This window comes from Triticum dicoccoides, chromosome 7A (assembly GCF_002162155.2).
Source record: "Triticum dicoccoides isolate Atlit2015 ecotype Zavitan chromosome 7A, WEW_v2.0, whole genome shotgun sequence".
Lineage (NCBI taxonomy): Eukaryota > Viridiplantae > Streptophyta > Magnoliopsida > Poales > Poaceae > Triticum > Triticum dicoccoides.
Window position 1 is genome coordinate 733,659,025 of NC_041392.1, and position 15,517 is coordinate 733,674,541.

The following is a 15,517-nucleotide window of genomic DNA, read 5'->3' on the forward strand; positions in this document are numbered from 1 at the left end:
AAGATTGCTAAAGGAATGATATACCACAAGGACATAACAAAGAAAGAAACAAGCAATCAAAAGGTACCAATTGAAGCAAGCAATCAATGGGTATCAATTGAACCAACTAGACCAAAGATCCTACGAGCTACATGAATAAAGGATATTATGACATGAGCGAAGGAGTGTTCTAAAGAAACTAGAGAAGCTCCCCATGATTTGTGCACACAAAAGAATTTTTGTATTTGGATACAAATTGCACAAAATAGGATCATAGCTCCCCCAAAATCAATAGAAACTTACAGTAAGTGCAAGTGAGCATATAGGAAACAAAGCCTAGTACTTGCAACACACACATGGTTGAGCAACAAGTAATAAAAGAGGCAACTTAAGAAAGGGCTCAACCAAAATGATGTGTGTGAGTCAAGGCAATGCACTTGAGAAGACTAATGTACGTATGAGCATTAGGCATCAATAAAGTCTTGAAAGAACGAGGCACACGGTGCAAGGCCTATCATTCCCACACACAACTAGCAAATGGGTTCACAAGCTTACTAATAAGCATATTAAGAACCTATGCTTGTGACAACCCGTGGTGAAGATAGAAGATGAAAGCCTCATCAAGACGAGGGATACCAATTAAGATGGCAAAAGCCTCGTAAAGATAAGCATGAGGCAAATAATCTTCACCACACACAAGAGTGCATCAAGATGCAACGATAGAAGACACGCACTCAAGGCAAAAGCTTTCACGGAGCCACCAAAGAAATAACATAAGAAAGACAAGGTGGCCGTGAAAGAAAGGATATCAACTAGATATGCAACTTCTCCCAAGTGTATAAGATTCTAGGTAGACGAAATCATGATGATATATATCTACAAAGAAGGATGTACACCCGAAATAGTTACAACACGAGGAACAAGATATCCAAAGGGAGGTCATACATATACCAATAAGATATTTTCTTGGAAGCATAGCTCATGGCTAGATATGGTCTTATTGTATATAAATGAAGTCCACACACGAACAACAAAGACATCACAACTAGCAACAAGAGATCATTGTTGGGATGCTTTGAGAAAGAAAACAAGTATCACAAGAATGAATGAATAACATGCCATGATACAACCTACACAAGGTTGATACAAGAAATATGTGCATGAAGAATATGAAGATACTTGTTACCGAGTTAACATTGGAAGGATGTAGTAGATACCAATTGAAGGTAGATAGTAGTTCATTGATCATCCTAGCTCGACTCCAATAAGCACATGATGACAACACCTTCCTTGTGAGTGAGCTGAGCTTCCAATGTATCTCCAATTGTTCCTAGAACAACAACACAAACAAAATGGTACCCAAACTCATTGGGACCAAAGAGTTAGAGAACCGACAATACATAGGACAAACTCCACATAAAAATGTGCACATAGATACGAAAATAAATTTCATGCACATCTCATCCAATTTGAGACTTGGTGGAGCTTCCCCTATATATTTGGTCAAAGAAAGAAAGCATGCCAAAGATACTACACGAAGTTAATGCGCATGCTCAAGACTTTCAAGAACCGATACCAAAAGAAAAAGAAATACCAAGTGAAGAAAAGATACCAAATGAATAAATCATCACTTGGAGGATATCAATAAAAGATACATCAAGGAATGAGATATCCATTGATACCCACTAAATAAAGGATATCAAACCCCCAAAAGAGAGGATGGTTCCAAACAAACCAAGCTCTCTACAAAGTTTCATGATGGCACAAAGTACCCAAAAGAAACGACTTGCCTTCCACCGACACACACTTGATAAGGATCGGAAGAAGAGTGTTTTATAGAAAAATACGATAGCTCCCCCAAGCATTGTGCAATATGGAGAATTTGCATTTGAATACAAAAAGCACAAGATGGGATCACCACTTTCACTATATCTATACAAACACTAGACAAGATCAAGAAATAAACAAGATCCACAAGTGGTATGGAAGGCAAAGGGAGTTGATACAATCCTTGGCAAGAGAAAGGGCAAATAAAAGCAAAGGCTAATGTAAAGATGATCAATAATATCTACCACACAAGTGAGTACCAATTGTCAAAAGACAAGAAGTATTTGGAAATAATTCCCGGTGGTAGATAGCAAGGATATCCGACATCATCTTCACACCAAACAAAAAGCAAATTGCAACTTGTAGAGCTAACATGCCACCTAGGAACAAGATAATTTACAATATCAACTCTAGATGACAATATCTCAAATGTACACATTTTCTAGGCTAGTAATATACACATAGCATATTACTCCCCCATAATGTGATACCAATTAAAGATAGACAAGAGGCAATTAAAGGATCCAACAAGAGATAATTAATGGACTATTTAGAATTTGAATTTCTCATGAGAAGACATACCACATAGTGACTAGATAAGCTTGCAATATCAATACTAAGTGGTATTTCCCATGTACCCACCTTTATAGGATTGTGAAGTGCACAAAGCACATCACTCCCCCATAATGGGATATTCCATTAATCTCTCACAAGAGCCAACTAAGAAAAAAAACAAGATGCAAAAGGCTCAACGCATGACACACATGTACATGATGTGCAAACCAACACACACATACTTGATTGCTCAAGATAATCAAGTTGGAAGCACAACATATACAAACACATGCAAGGTATGAAACCAAACATGCAAAGGGGCAAGTAACTATCAATGTAGACACTTTAAGCACGAGTTACCGCAAGGAGGAACATTGGATATAAGATAAAAACTTGATAATCCGAATGACTTGGCTTGAGACAATGAGAATGATGAAGTCCCCTTAATTCGTCATAATGTAGCCAAGTCTCCAATGACCTCCAATATCACCTATTGATCAAGTTTGAGCTTGTTGGTCCCCAACCAAGTTGGGCCCTAAGAGGTTAGTCACAATAGGCTGGGCTACCCAAATGGTTCTTTTCTTGACACCACTTTGAGCACCAACAAATTTGGCAAACACATTGCCAACTTTATCCTTCCCAAGAGAATAGATATCATCAATTAGAATAGGGTTGGATAAGATACCATTTGTGCATGAAGAAGCGACGTGACCTTTTTCACGACATAGGTAGCAACGTATACTCTTTACTTTCTTCTCACTTGATTTCTCAACTTGAGAAGCATTTGCTTGAGTTTTCTTGGGAAGAGGCCTTTCTTCAACTTGAGGTTGAGAATGAGAGTGAACTTGTGGGCGCTTCCCTTGTTGCTTGTCACTAATGGGCTTCTTCTTCAATGGGCAAGATCTAACATGATGCCCTTCTACTTTTCACTTGAAGCAAACAATCTTGGCCGAATTCTTGACTTGTTCTTCGCCCTTCTTTTTGTTCACCTTGGACTTCTTCTTCTTGTTGGAGTTGAATCCAAGTCCACCTTTGTCATTGGGGGACTTTTGCACACTCAAGATATTGTTGAGTGTGAATTTCCCTTCATGACTCTTTTCCAAGTCTTTCTTCAAAGAAGTGACTTGGGCCTTGAGCTCTTTGATTTCCTCTACATGGTTAGTCTCAACACAAGAACTAGAGGAAGTATAAGATTCATCTTTAGAGCAACAAGGCAAGGAAAGCAATTCATCACAAGATGTACCAATGTTATGCATGGATGAATCGCGAGGACTAGCACAAGGCAATATAGCATTTTGAATAAAAGTGGTGCTAGTATCCACATGAGGCTCACTAGATGTTACCTTAGCAAGCATGGCCTCATGAGCTAACTTTAGCACATTATGGGATACTATAAGATCATCATGAGATCTTGTGAGCTTTACATGATTTTCTTCCAACATCCCATAATTGCTAGATAGCAACTCAAGTTGAGCCCTTAGCTCAACATTCTCCTTCAATATGGATGCTTCACAAGAGATAGAGTTAGTGTCACAAGCATCATCATGAGAAACAAGAGGAAAAGACAACTTGGCAAGCTCTTTTGAATATGAAACTTCAAGTTGAGCATGAGACTCGGTGAGTTTGATGAGCTCACCCTTGATGACCCTTGAGCCATTTTCGAGGTGCTCAAAATCCTCAAGGAGTCCAGCATGAGCAACTTCAAGCTTAGCATTTTTAGTTTCAAAAACATTGGCCACCTCAAGAGCTCTATCATGAGATTCCTTCACTCTAGATAACTCTAGAGCAACAGTCTCCTCAAGAGATTCCTTGGTGGTTTGTTCAAGTTCAAGAGCTTGAGAGAGGTCTGCATTCTCATTAGTGTAATCACGCTCATGACCTTCCATTTTATCAATGGTGACCTCATGCTCCTCAAGACGAGATTCCAACTCATCAATATATTTCTTGCCCTCAATAGCAATAGACATGATTTCCATGAAGTTGGAACGAGCAATTTTATTCTTAAGAAGAGCTTTAAAAATTATTTCCCCCTTAACTTTTAAGGAGGCAACATCATCATTCTCTTCATCATAATCGACATCATCATCACTCTTGCCATCATCAATATTATCACAAGATATATTGGGATTCAAAGTGGGAGATACCTTTGAAGCCTTGGCCACAAGGCAAAAAGCAACCGATAATGATGTAGGACCCCTTGAAGCACCGTTCAAGACCACATCTTGTTCCATGGAGTGTTGGGTTTCCTCTACATTGTTAGCACAACAACTCGAGGAAATAGATACATTTTTATCATGGCAACAAGACATAGCAAGCATATCATCATGAGATTTGAGCAAGCAATTTCTACAAGATATGCAAGAACTTTTAACGCAAGCATGTGAAACATTTAGAGTGCTCTTAGTGTTAAAGTCCAAAGAAGGAGCATTGCAATAAGATAGTGATGAAGGATCATCCACAATAAGCATACTATTATCATTGCAATGACCAACACTACTCACCGTATCATTACCTTGTGGCAAACCACATGTAGGTGAAGTAGAAGAAGTTTAGAAGACTATACGACCGGAGGTGGAGGGAGAACAATCATCCCCACAAATCTTGGACACACCATATTTTTCTTGAAGCTTCGTCCACAACTCATGAGCATCCCGGAACGGCATGAGTTGAAATATAACTACATTGATCAAAGCATCAAAAAGCACATTAGAAGCTTGAGCATTGAGATAAGAGTTTTTCTCATCCTCTAAAGATAATCTTTGGGGATCCTTTGGAGGAGAAAAACCCATATCTACAATTCGCTCTAAATTTGGGTCCATGACCCTAAAGAGATTATGCATGCGAATTACCCAAACATCAAAATTTGTGCCATCAAAACTAAGAGTGTCAGAGAATCCTAAACCCCTAGTCGACATCCTTACTCTCTAGGCGGTTAAGCCCAATAAAGAGAGACGAGGCTCTGATACCAAATGAAAGATCATGGATGTCGCCTAGAGGGGGGGTGGGGGGTGAATAGGCGTTTTAAAATAATTATGATTTAGGCTTGAACAAATGCGGAATAAAACTAGCGGTTAATTTGTCAAGCACAAAACCTAAAACAATAAGGCTCACCTATGTGCACCAACAACTTATGCTAATCAAGACAAGCAACTATGTGATAGCAAGATATATGAAAAGAAACAATATGGCTATCACAAAGTAAAGTGCATAAGTAAAGAGCTCGGGTAAGAGATAACCGAGGCATGCGGAGACGACGACGTATCCCGAAGTTCACACCCTTGCGGATGCTAATCTCCGTTTGGAGCGGCGTGGAGGCACAATGCTCCCCAAGAAGCCACTAGGGCCACCGTAATCTCCTCACGCCCTCGCACAATGCAAGATGTCGTGATTCCACTAAGGGACCCTTGAGGGCGGTCACCGAACCCGTACACTTTTGCAACCCTTGGGGGCGGTCACCGGTACCCGTCAAATTGCTCGGGGTGATCTCCACAACCTAATTGGTGACCCCGATGCTTGCCCGGAGCTTTACACCACAATGATTGAGCTCCGAACAACACCAACCGTCTAGGGCGCCAAGGCACCCAAGAGGAACAAGCTCTAGGGTGCCCAAACACCCAAGAGTAATAAGCTTCTCACACTTCACTTCCATGTATCACCGTGGAGAACTCAAACCGATGCACCAAATGCAATGGCAAGGGCACACGGAGTGCCCAAGTCCTTCTCTCTCAAATCCCACCAGAGCAACTAATGCTAGGGAGGAAAATGAGAGGAAGAACAAGAAGGAGAACACCAAGAACTCCAAGATCTAGATCCAAGGGGTTCCCCTCACATAGAGGAGAAAGTGATTGGTGGAAATGTGGATCTAGATCTCCTCTCTCTTTTCCCTCAAAAACTAGCAAGAATCCATGGAGGGAGTGAGAGTTAGCAAGCTCAAAGAAGGTCAACAATGGGGGCAAAAACAAGCTCCAGAGATAGAGAACCATTAGGGAAGAAGACCCCCTTAAATAGGTCCCCACGAATCTGCCCGTTATGTACAGAATAACATAGGAGCGGTACAACCTCTATGAGCACCGGTACAACCGGTAACAGGCAATAAGCGGAACAACCGGCCAACAACCGCCCAACAACCGCACCACAACAGAGAACAGTCCGGTGGTAGAGCGGTACATGACCGGTACAACCTCCGGACCAATTCTGGAGCGGTACAACCGCTCCAAACGCCGGTTGTAACGGTTAAGCGGTACAACCTCTCCATGCGGCGGTACAACCTCTCTGTGTAAAACAGGCAATATCAAAACAGCCACAACTTTCGCATACGAGCTCCAAATTCAACGAAACCAAGTTTGTGAGAAAGCTAATGACCAGGGCTAACACAATCTTGAGAGAAAAATCAATAATAAGCAAATGAGAAAAGGACCACAATAAAATGGTGAGAACCCTTCCTCGGAAAGACCGGTAAAACCTCCAACACCGAAAACATCATAGAAGATGCATGCGAACTTCATTTTCGATGAACTCAAGCTTGTCATCAAGATGACCATAAGCTCTCAGACTCACAAATGGAACCAAACAAGAACCAAGAAAGATGATGCAAGGATGCAATGGTTTGAGCTCTCGACTAATGATACGATCAAGCTACTCCCTAGAGAGCCCCCCCTTGATAGTACGGCAATCAATCCTACAACCCGGTCTCCCAACTACCACTATGAGAAAACCTTTGCCTTGCACATAGTCCACTTGAGCTAGATGATGACGATCTTGACTTCCTCAAGTTGGACCACCTTTCTTGATTGTGTTGGCTCGATGAAGACTAGTTGATTGCTCCCCCATACTCCACTATGGGTGAGCCACTCTTTGGCACATCTTCACAATTCCATTGACACCACAATGAACAACAAGCTTCAAGCTTGATTGCTCCCCCATACTCCATTATGGGTGAGCCTCTCTTCGAGTTGCTCCACTTGAACTTGCACACTGCAAACGTGATGACGATCACCACTTGATGTCATCCTCCATGGGTTGTATGAGATCTTCCTCTTGACGCAAGACCATGGAAACATACCATACCATGGGATCACTTGATCCCTCTCGGTACTTCTTCTACGCTTTGTGAGTTTATCAACTTGATTCACTCTTGACTTAGTCTTGATCAACATTGAATCTTTCCAACTCTCTTCATTTGGATGATGTCTTGAAGGTAAACATGAATGATCACACAATCTTCTTCTTCAAGACATGCTTGCAATAAGCTCAACTCACACATGACCAATATTTTGGATAATTCCTTGAAAAGCACTTTGGCCATCTCAACTCACACATGACCAATCTTTGGATAATTCCTTGAAAAGCACTTTGGCCATCTCATAAACTCCTTGAAACCAACACATGGACTTCAACAAATCCTTCAAATATAACTCAAGGCAACCGTTAGTCCATAGAGATTGTCATCAATTACCAAAACCACACATGGGGGCACTGCATGTCCTTTCAATCTCCCCCATTTTGGTAATTGATGACAATCATTTTCAAGAGAGTTTATATAAGGAATTATTTATCACCATGCAATGCAACAACCAATAATGCATGTGTATGAGATGCAAATGCTTAGGTACAAAACCAAAGCAAGAAGAAAAAACTCTCTAAACTTATCCACAAAACTCTTTGAAACTTCTCCCCCATTGGCATCGATTGCCAAAATGGGCGAAAAGCTTAGAAGGCCAAAATAAATCGTGTTCCTCCATAAGTTGTGTATTTCTCAACAAGAGAGTGGAATGCAATACACATATCCAACGGTAATACTTGGAGGAAGACCAACTATATTGAGGCACCAAGATTGCTAAAGGAATGATATGCCACAAGGACATAACAAAGAAAGAAACAAGCAATCAAAAGGTACCAATTGAAGCAAGCAATCAACGGGTATCAATTCAACCAACTAGACCAAAGATCCTACGAGCTACATGAATAAAGGATATTATGATATGAGCGAAGGAGTGTTCTAAAGAAACTAGAGAAGCTCCCCATGATTTGTGCACACATAAGAATTTTTGTAGTAGTAGATGCAGAATCATTTTGGTCTACTTGTCTCGGACGCGATGCCTATATACATGATCATACCTAGATATTCTCATAACTATGCTCAATTCTATCAATTGCTCGACAGTAATTCGTTTACCCACTGTAATACTTATGCTCTTGAGAGAAGCCACTAGTGAAACCTATGGCCCCCGGGTCTATCTTCTACCATATTAATCTTCCAATACTTAGTTATTTCTATTGCCATTTATTTTACTTTGCATCTTTTATTTCTCTTTATCATAAAAATACCAAAAACATTATCTTATCATGTCTATCAGATCTCACTCTCGTAAGTGACCGTGAAGGGATTGACAACCCCTTTATCGCGTTGGTTGCGAGGTTCTTATTTGTTTGTGTAGGTGCGTGGGACTTGAGCGTGATATCCTACTGGATTGATACCTTGCTTCTCAAAAACTGAGGGAAATACTTATGCTACTTTACTGCATCACCGTTTCCTCTTCAAGGGAAAACCAACGCAATGCTCAAGAGGTAGCATACATCTCCATCGTATCTACTTTTCCAAACTCTTTTGCCCTTCTTTTGGACTCTAATTTGCATGATTTGAATGTAACTAACCCGGTCTGATGCTGATTTCAGCAGAATTCTCTTGGTGTTATTTTTCTGCAGAAATAAATATTCTCGGAATGACCTGAGAACTTACGGAGAATATTTTTGGAATATATAAAAAATACTGATGAAAGAATCAACCAGAGGGGACCCACCAGGAGACCATAAGGGTGGGGGGTGCGCCCTACCCCCTGGGCGCGCCCCCTACCTTATGGGTCCCCTGGACCTCCTCCAATCTCAACTCCAACTCTATATATTCACGTTCAGGGAGAAAAAAACTAGAGAGAAGAATTCATCGCGTTTTATGATATAGAGCTGCCACCGCCTCCCGTTCTTCATCGGGAGGGCTGATCTAGAGTGTGTTCGGGGCTCTAGAGAGGGGGATCCGTCGCCATCATCATCACCAACCTTCCTTGATCACCAATTTCATGATGCTCACCGCCGTGCGTGAGTAATTCCATCGGAGGCTTGCTGGAGCTTGATGGGTTGGATGAGATTTATCATGTAACTAAGTTAGTTTTGTTAGAGTTTGATCCCTAGTATCCACTATGTTCTGAGATTGATGTTGATATGACTTTGCTGTGCTTAATGCTTCTCACTAGGGCCCGAGTGCCATGATTTCAGATCTGAACCAATTATGTTTTCATGAATATATTTGTCTTCTTGATCCGATCTTGCAAGTTGTAGACACCTATTATGAGTTATGATCCACATACCCTAAGGTGACAATAATTGTGATTCTTTCTGGTGATCACCGTAGTTGGGGGAGTTCATGTATTGACTAAGTGCTAATGCTTTGTTCCCGTTCTCTATTAAAAGGAGGCCTTAATATCCCTTAGTTTCCATTAGGACCCTGCTGCCACGGGAGGGTAGGACAACAGATGTCATGCAAGTTCTTTTCCATAAGCACGCATGACTATATAGGGAATACATGCCTACATTATATTGATGAATTAGAGCTAGTTCCGTGTCACCCTAGGTTATAATTGTTGCATGATGAATGCCATCCAACATAATTATTCATCACTAATCCATTGCCTACGAGCTTTCCACATATTGATCGTTGCTAAGTTACTTCCGTTGCCACTGTTACAATTGCTATAAAACTGCTAATGTTACTTTTGCCATCATTACCGTTACTTCCATACTACTTTGCTACTAAATACTTTGCTGCAGATATTTAGTCTTTCAAGTGTGGTTGAATTGACAACTCAGTTGGCAATACTTGAGAATATTCTTTGGCTCCCCTTGTGTCAAATCAATAAATTTGGGTTGAATACTCTACCCTAAAAAACGGTTGCGATCCCCTGTACTTGTGGGTTATCAAGACCTTTTTCTGGCTTCGTTGCCAGGGAGCATAACTCTATTCTCTGATTCACTTGGAATCTATATCTGTTGATCACTATGACGAATCTGAAAGATAACAAAACCAAGATCTATCCCTCTACTACGAGGGGAGGTAAGGAACTGCCATCTAGCTCTGCACTTGATTCACCTTCTATTTTGAGTAAACTTGTGACGCCTACACCTGCTATTGATTCTGATATGTCGCATGTTATTGATGATGCCACTTCTTCTATGCATGATACCTATGAGGATACAACTTCTTTACTTGATAATACGGTGCCACTGATAACCCACAAGTATAGGGGATCACAAGGTTTTCGAGGGTAGAGTATTCAACCCAAATTTATAGATTCGACACAAGGGGAGCCAAAGAATGTTTGAAGGTATTAGTAGCTGAGTTGTGAAGTCAACCACACCTGGAGATTAAATATTTGTAGCAATGTGATCAGTAGCAAAGTAATACGATAGTTTTGATAATAGTGACAATAGTAATAGTAACGGTAACATTGATAGCAGTAATTTTGTAGCAAGTGTAACAGTAGCGATAGCAGTGATAACTTAGCAAGAACAATATAAGATAAATTCGTAGGCATTGGATCAGTAACTTGTTGGATGATATTCATCATGTGACAGTCATAACCTAGGGCGATACGGCACTAGCTCCAGTTCATAAATATAATGTAGGGCGATACGGCATCGACGTAACCATTTACGATGAGCTCTTTGTCACCTCCATAAACGGGAAACATATCCTCAGTCCTTTTCAGGTATTTCAGGATGTTCTTGACAAATGTCCAGTGATCCACTCCTGGATTACTTTGGTACCTCCCTGCTAAACTTATAGCAAGGCACACATCAGGTCTGGTATACAACACTGCATACATGATAGAATCTATGGCTGAGGCATAGGGAATGACTTTCATTTTCTCTCTATCTTCTGTAGTGGTCGGGCATTGAGTCTGACTCAACTTCACACCTTGTAACACAGGCAAGAACCCTTTCTTTGACTGACCCATTTTGAACTTCTTCAAAACTTTATCAAGGTATGTGCTTTGTGAAAGTCCAATTAAGTGTCTAGATCTATCTCTATAGATCTTGATGCCCAATATATAAGCAGCTTCACTGAGGTCTTTCATTTAAAAATTCTTATTCAAGTATCATTTTATGCTATCCAGAAATTCTATATTATTTCCAATCAACAATATGTCATCCACATATAATATTAGAAATGGTACAGAGCTTCCACTCACTTTCTTGTAAATATAGGCTTCTCCAAAAGTTTTTATAAAACCATATGCTTTGATCACACTATCAAAGCGTATATTCCAACTCCGAGAGGCTTGCACCAGTCCATAAATGGATCGCTGGAGCTTGCACACTTTGTTAGCACCTTTACGATCGACAAAACCTTCTGGTTGCATCATATACAACTCTTCTTTAAGATATCCATTAAGGAATGCAGTTTTGACATCCATTTGCCAAATTTCATAATCATAAAATGCGGCAATTGCTAACATGATTCGGACAGACTTAAGCATCGCTACGGGTGAGAAGGTCTCATCGTAGTCAACTCCTTGAACTTGTCGAAAACCTTTCGGAACAAGTCGAGCTTTGTAGATAGTAACATTACCGTCAGCATCAGCCTTCTTCTTAGAGATCCATTTATTCTCTATTGCTTGCCGATCATCGGGCAAGTCAACCAAAGTCCACACTTTGTTCTCATGCATGGATCCCATCTCAGATTTCATGGCCATAAGCCATTTTGCGAAATCTGGACTCAACATCGCTTCCTCATAGTTCATAGGTTCGTCATGTTCAAGTAACATGACCTCCAGAACAGGATTACCGTACCACTCTGTTGCGAACCTTACTCTAGTTGACCTACGAGGTTCAGTAGTAACTTGATCAGAAGTTTTATGATCATTATGATTAGCTTCCTCACTGATTGGTGTAGGAATCACTGGAACTGATTTCTGCGATGAACTACTTTACAATAAGGGAGAAGTTACAATTACCTCATCAAGTTCTAATTTCCTCCCACTCACTTCTTTCGAGAGAAACTCCTTCTCTAGAAAGGATCCATTCTTAGCAATGAATATCTTGCCTTCGTTTCTGTGATAGAAGGTGTACCCAACAGTCTTCTTTGGGTATCCTATGAAGACACATTCTCCGATTTGGGTTCAAGCTTATCAGGTTGAAGCTTTTTCACATAAGCATCGCAGCCCCAAACTTTAAGAAATGACAACTTGGGTTGCTTGCCAAACCACAGTTCATATGGTGTCGTCTCAACGGATTTAGATGGGGTCCTATTTAACGTGAATACATCCGTCTCTAAAGCATAACCCCAAAATGATAGTGGTACATCAGTAAGAGACATCATAGATCGCACCATATCTAATAAAGTGCGGTTACAACGTTCGTACACACCATTACGTTGTGGTGTTCCAGGTGGCGTGAGTTGGAAACTATTCCGCATTGTTTCAAATGAAGATCAAACTCATAACTCAAATATTTGCCTCCACGACCAGATCGTAGAAACTTTATTTTCTTGTTACGATGATTTTCCACTTCACTCTGAAATTCTTTGAACTTTTCAAATATTTCAGACTTATGTTTCATCAAGTAGATATATCCATATCTGCTCAAATCATCTGTTAAGGTCAGAAAATAATGATACCCGCCACGAGCCTCAACACTCATCGGACCGTATACATCAGTTGCTCGCTCCATTGTTCCGGAGAACAGAGTCTTAGTCATCTTGCCCATGAGGCATGATCCGCAAGCATCAAGTGATTCCAAAAGCCCATCGGCATGGAGTTTCTTCATGCGCTTTACACCAATATGACCAAAACGGCAGTGCCACAAATAAGTTGCACTATCATTATTAAACTTGTATCTTTTGGCTTCAATATTATGAATATGTGTATCACTACTATCGAGATTCAACAAAAATAGACCACTCATCATGGGTGCATGACCATAACATATATTACTCATATAAATAGAACAACCATTATTCTCTGATTTAAATGAATAACCGTCTGGCATCAAACAAGATCCAGATATAATTTTCATGCTTAACGCTGGCACCAAATAACAATTATTTAGGTCAAAAACTAACCCTGAAGGTAGATGTAGAGGTAGTGTGCCGACGGTGATCACATCGACTTTGGAACCATTTCCCACGCGCATCATCACCTCGTCTTTAGCCAATCTTCGTTTAACCCGTAGCCCCTGTTTCGAGTTGCAAATATAAGCAACATAACCAGTATCAAATACCCAGGCTCTACTACGAGCATTAGTAAGGTGCACATCAATAACATGTATATAAAATATACCTTTTACTTTGCCATCCTTCTTATCCGCCAAATACTTGGGGCAGCTCCGCTTCCAGTGACCAGTCCCTTTCCAGTAGAAGCACTCAGTCTCATGCTTAGGTCCAGACTTGGGCTTCTTTACTTGATCAGCAACTTGTTTGCCGTTCTTCTTGAAGTTCCCCTTGTTCCCTTTGCCCTTTTTCTTGAAACTGGTGGTCTTATAAACCATCAACACTTGATGCTCCTTCTTGATTTCTACCTCTGCAGCCTTTAGCATTGCGAAGAGCTCGGGAATCGTCTTATCCATCCCTTGCATATTATAGTTCATCACGAAGCTTTTGTAGCTTGGTGGTAGTGATTGGAGAACTCTATCAATGACACTATCATCAGGAAGATTAACTCCCAGTTGAGTCAAGTGGTTGTGGTACCCAGACATTCTGAGTATATGTTCACTGACAGAACTATTCTCCTCCATCTTATAGTTATAAAACTTATTGGAGACTTCATATCTCTCAATTCGGGAATTTTCTTGAAATATTAACTTCAACTCTTGGAACATCTCATATGCTCCATGATGTTCAAAACGTCGTTGAAGTCCCGATTCTAAGCCATACAGCATGGCACACTGAACTATCGAGTAGTCATCAGCTTTGCTCTGCCAGATGTTCATAACATCTGGAGTTGCTCCTGATGCGGGTTTTGCACCTAGCGATGCTTCCAGGACATAATTCTTCTGTGTAGCAATGAGGATAATCCTCAAGTTACGAACCCAATCTGTGTAATTGCTACCATCATTTTTCAACTTTGCTTTCTCTAGGAACGCATTAAAATTCAAGGGAACGATAGCACGGGCCATTGATCTACAACAACATGGACATGCAAATACTATCAGGTACTAAGTTCATGATAAATTAAATTTCAGTTAATCATATTACTTGATCACGTGATAGCACGGGCCATTGACATCCCTCTAGTCATCTAAATGATCACGTGACCCATATCAACTAAACCATGTCCGATCATCACGTGAGATGGAGTAGTTTTCAATGGTGAACATCACTATGTTGATCATATCTACTATATGATTCAAGTTCGACCTTTCGGTCTCAGTGTTCTGAGGCCATATCTGCATATGCTAGGCTCGTCAAGTTTAACCCTAATATTCTACATGTGCAAAACTGGCTTGCACCCATTGTATGTGAATGTAGAGATTATCACACCCAATCATCACGTGGTGTCTCAGCATGACGAACTGTAGCAATGGTGCATACTCAGGGAGAACACTTATACCTTGAAATTTAGTGAGGGATCATCTTATAATGCTACCACCGTACTAAGAAAAATAAGATCCATAAAGGATAAACATCACATGCAATCAAAATAAGTGATATGATATGGCCATCATCATCTTGTGCTTTTTTATCTCCATCTCCAAAGCACCGTCATGATCCACCGACGTACTTGTTCCTCCTATATATATCCACGTACCCCCAAACATCCAGGAGCACCACAAAAACCTAATTCCACCGCCGAAACCTTCTGTACTCGAGAGATCCCATCTCGGGGCCTTTTTCGGAGCTCCATCGGAAGGGGCATTGATCACGGAGGGCCTCTACATCAACTCCATGGCCTCTCCGGTGATGTGTGAGTACTTTACTTCAGACCTTCAGGCCCATAGTTATTAGCTAGATAGCTTCTTCTCTCTCTTTGGATCTCAATACAAAGTTCTCCTTGATTTTCTTGGAGATCTATTCGGTGTAATCCTCTTTCGCGGTGTGTTTGTCGAGATCCGATGAATTGTGGTTTGATGTCTACAACACAACCTTCTTCTTGTAGACGTTGTTGGG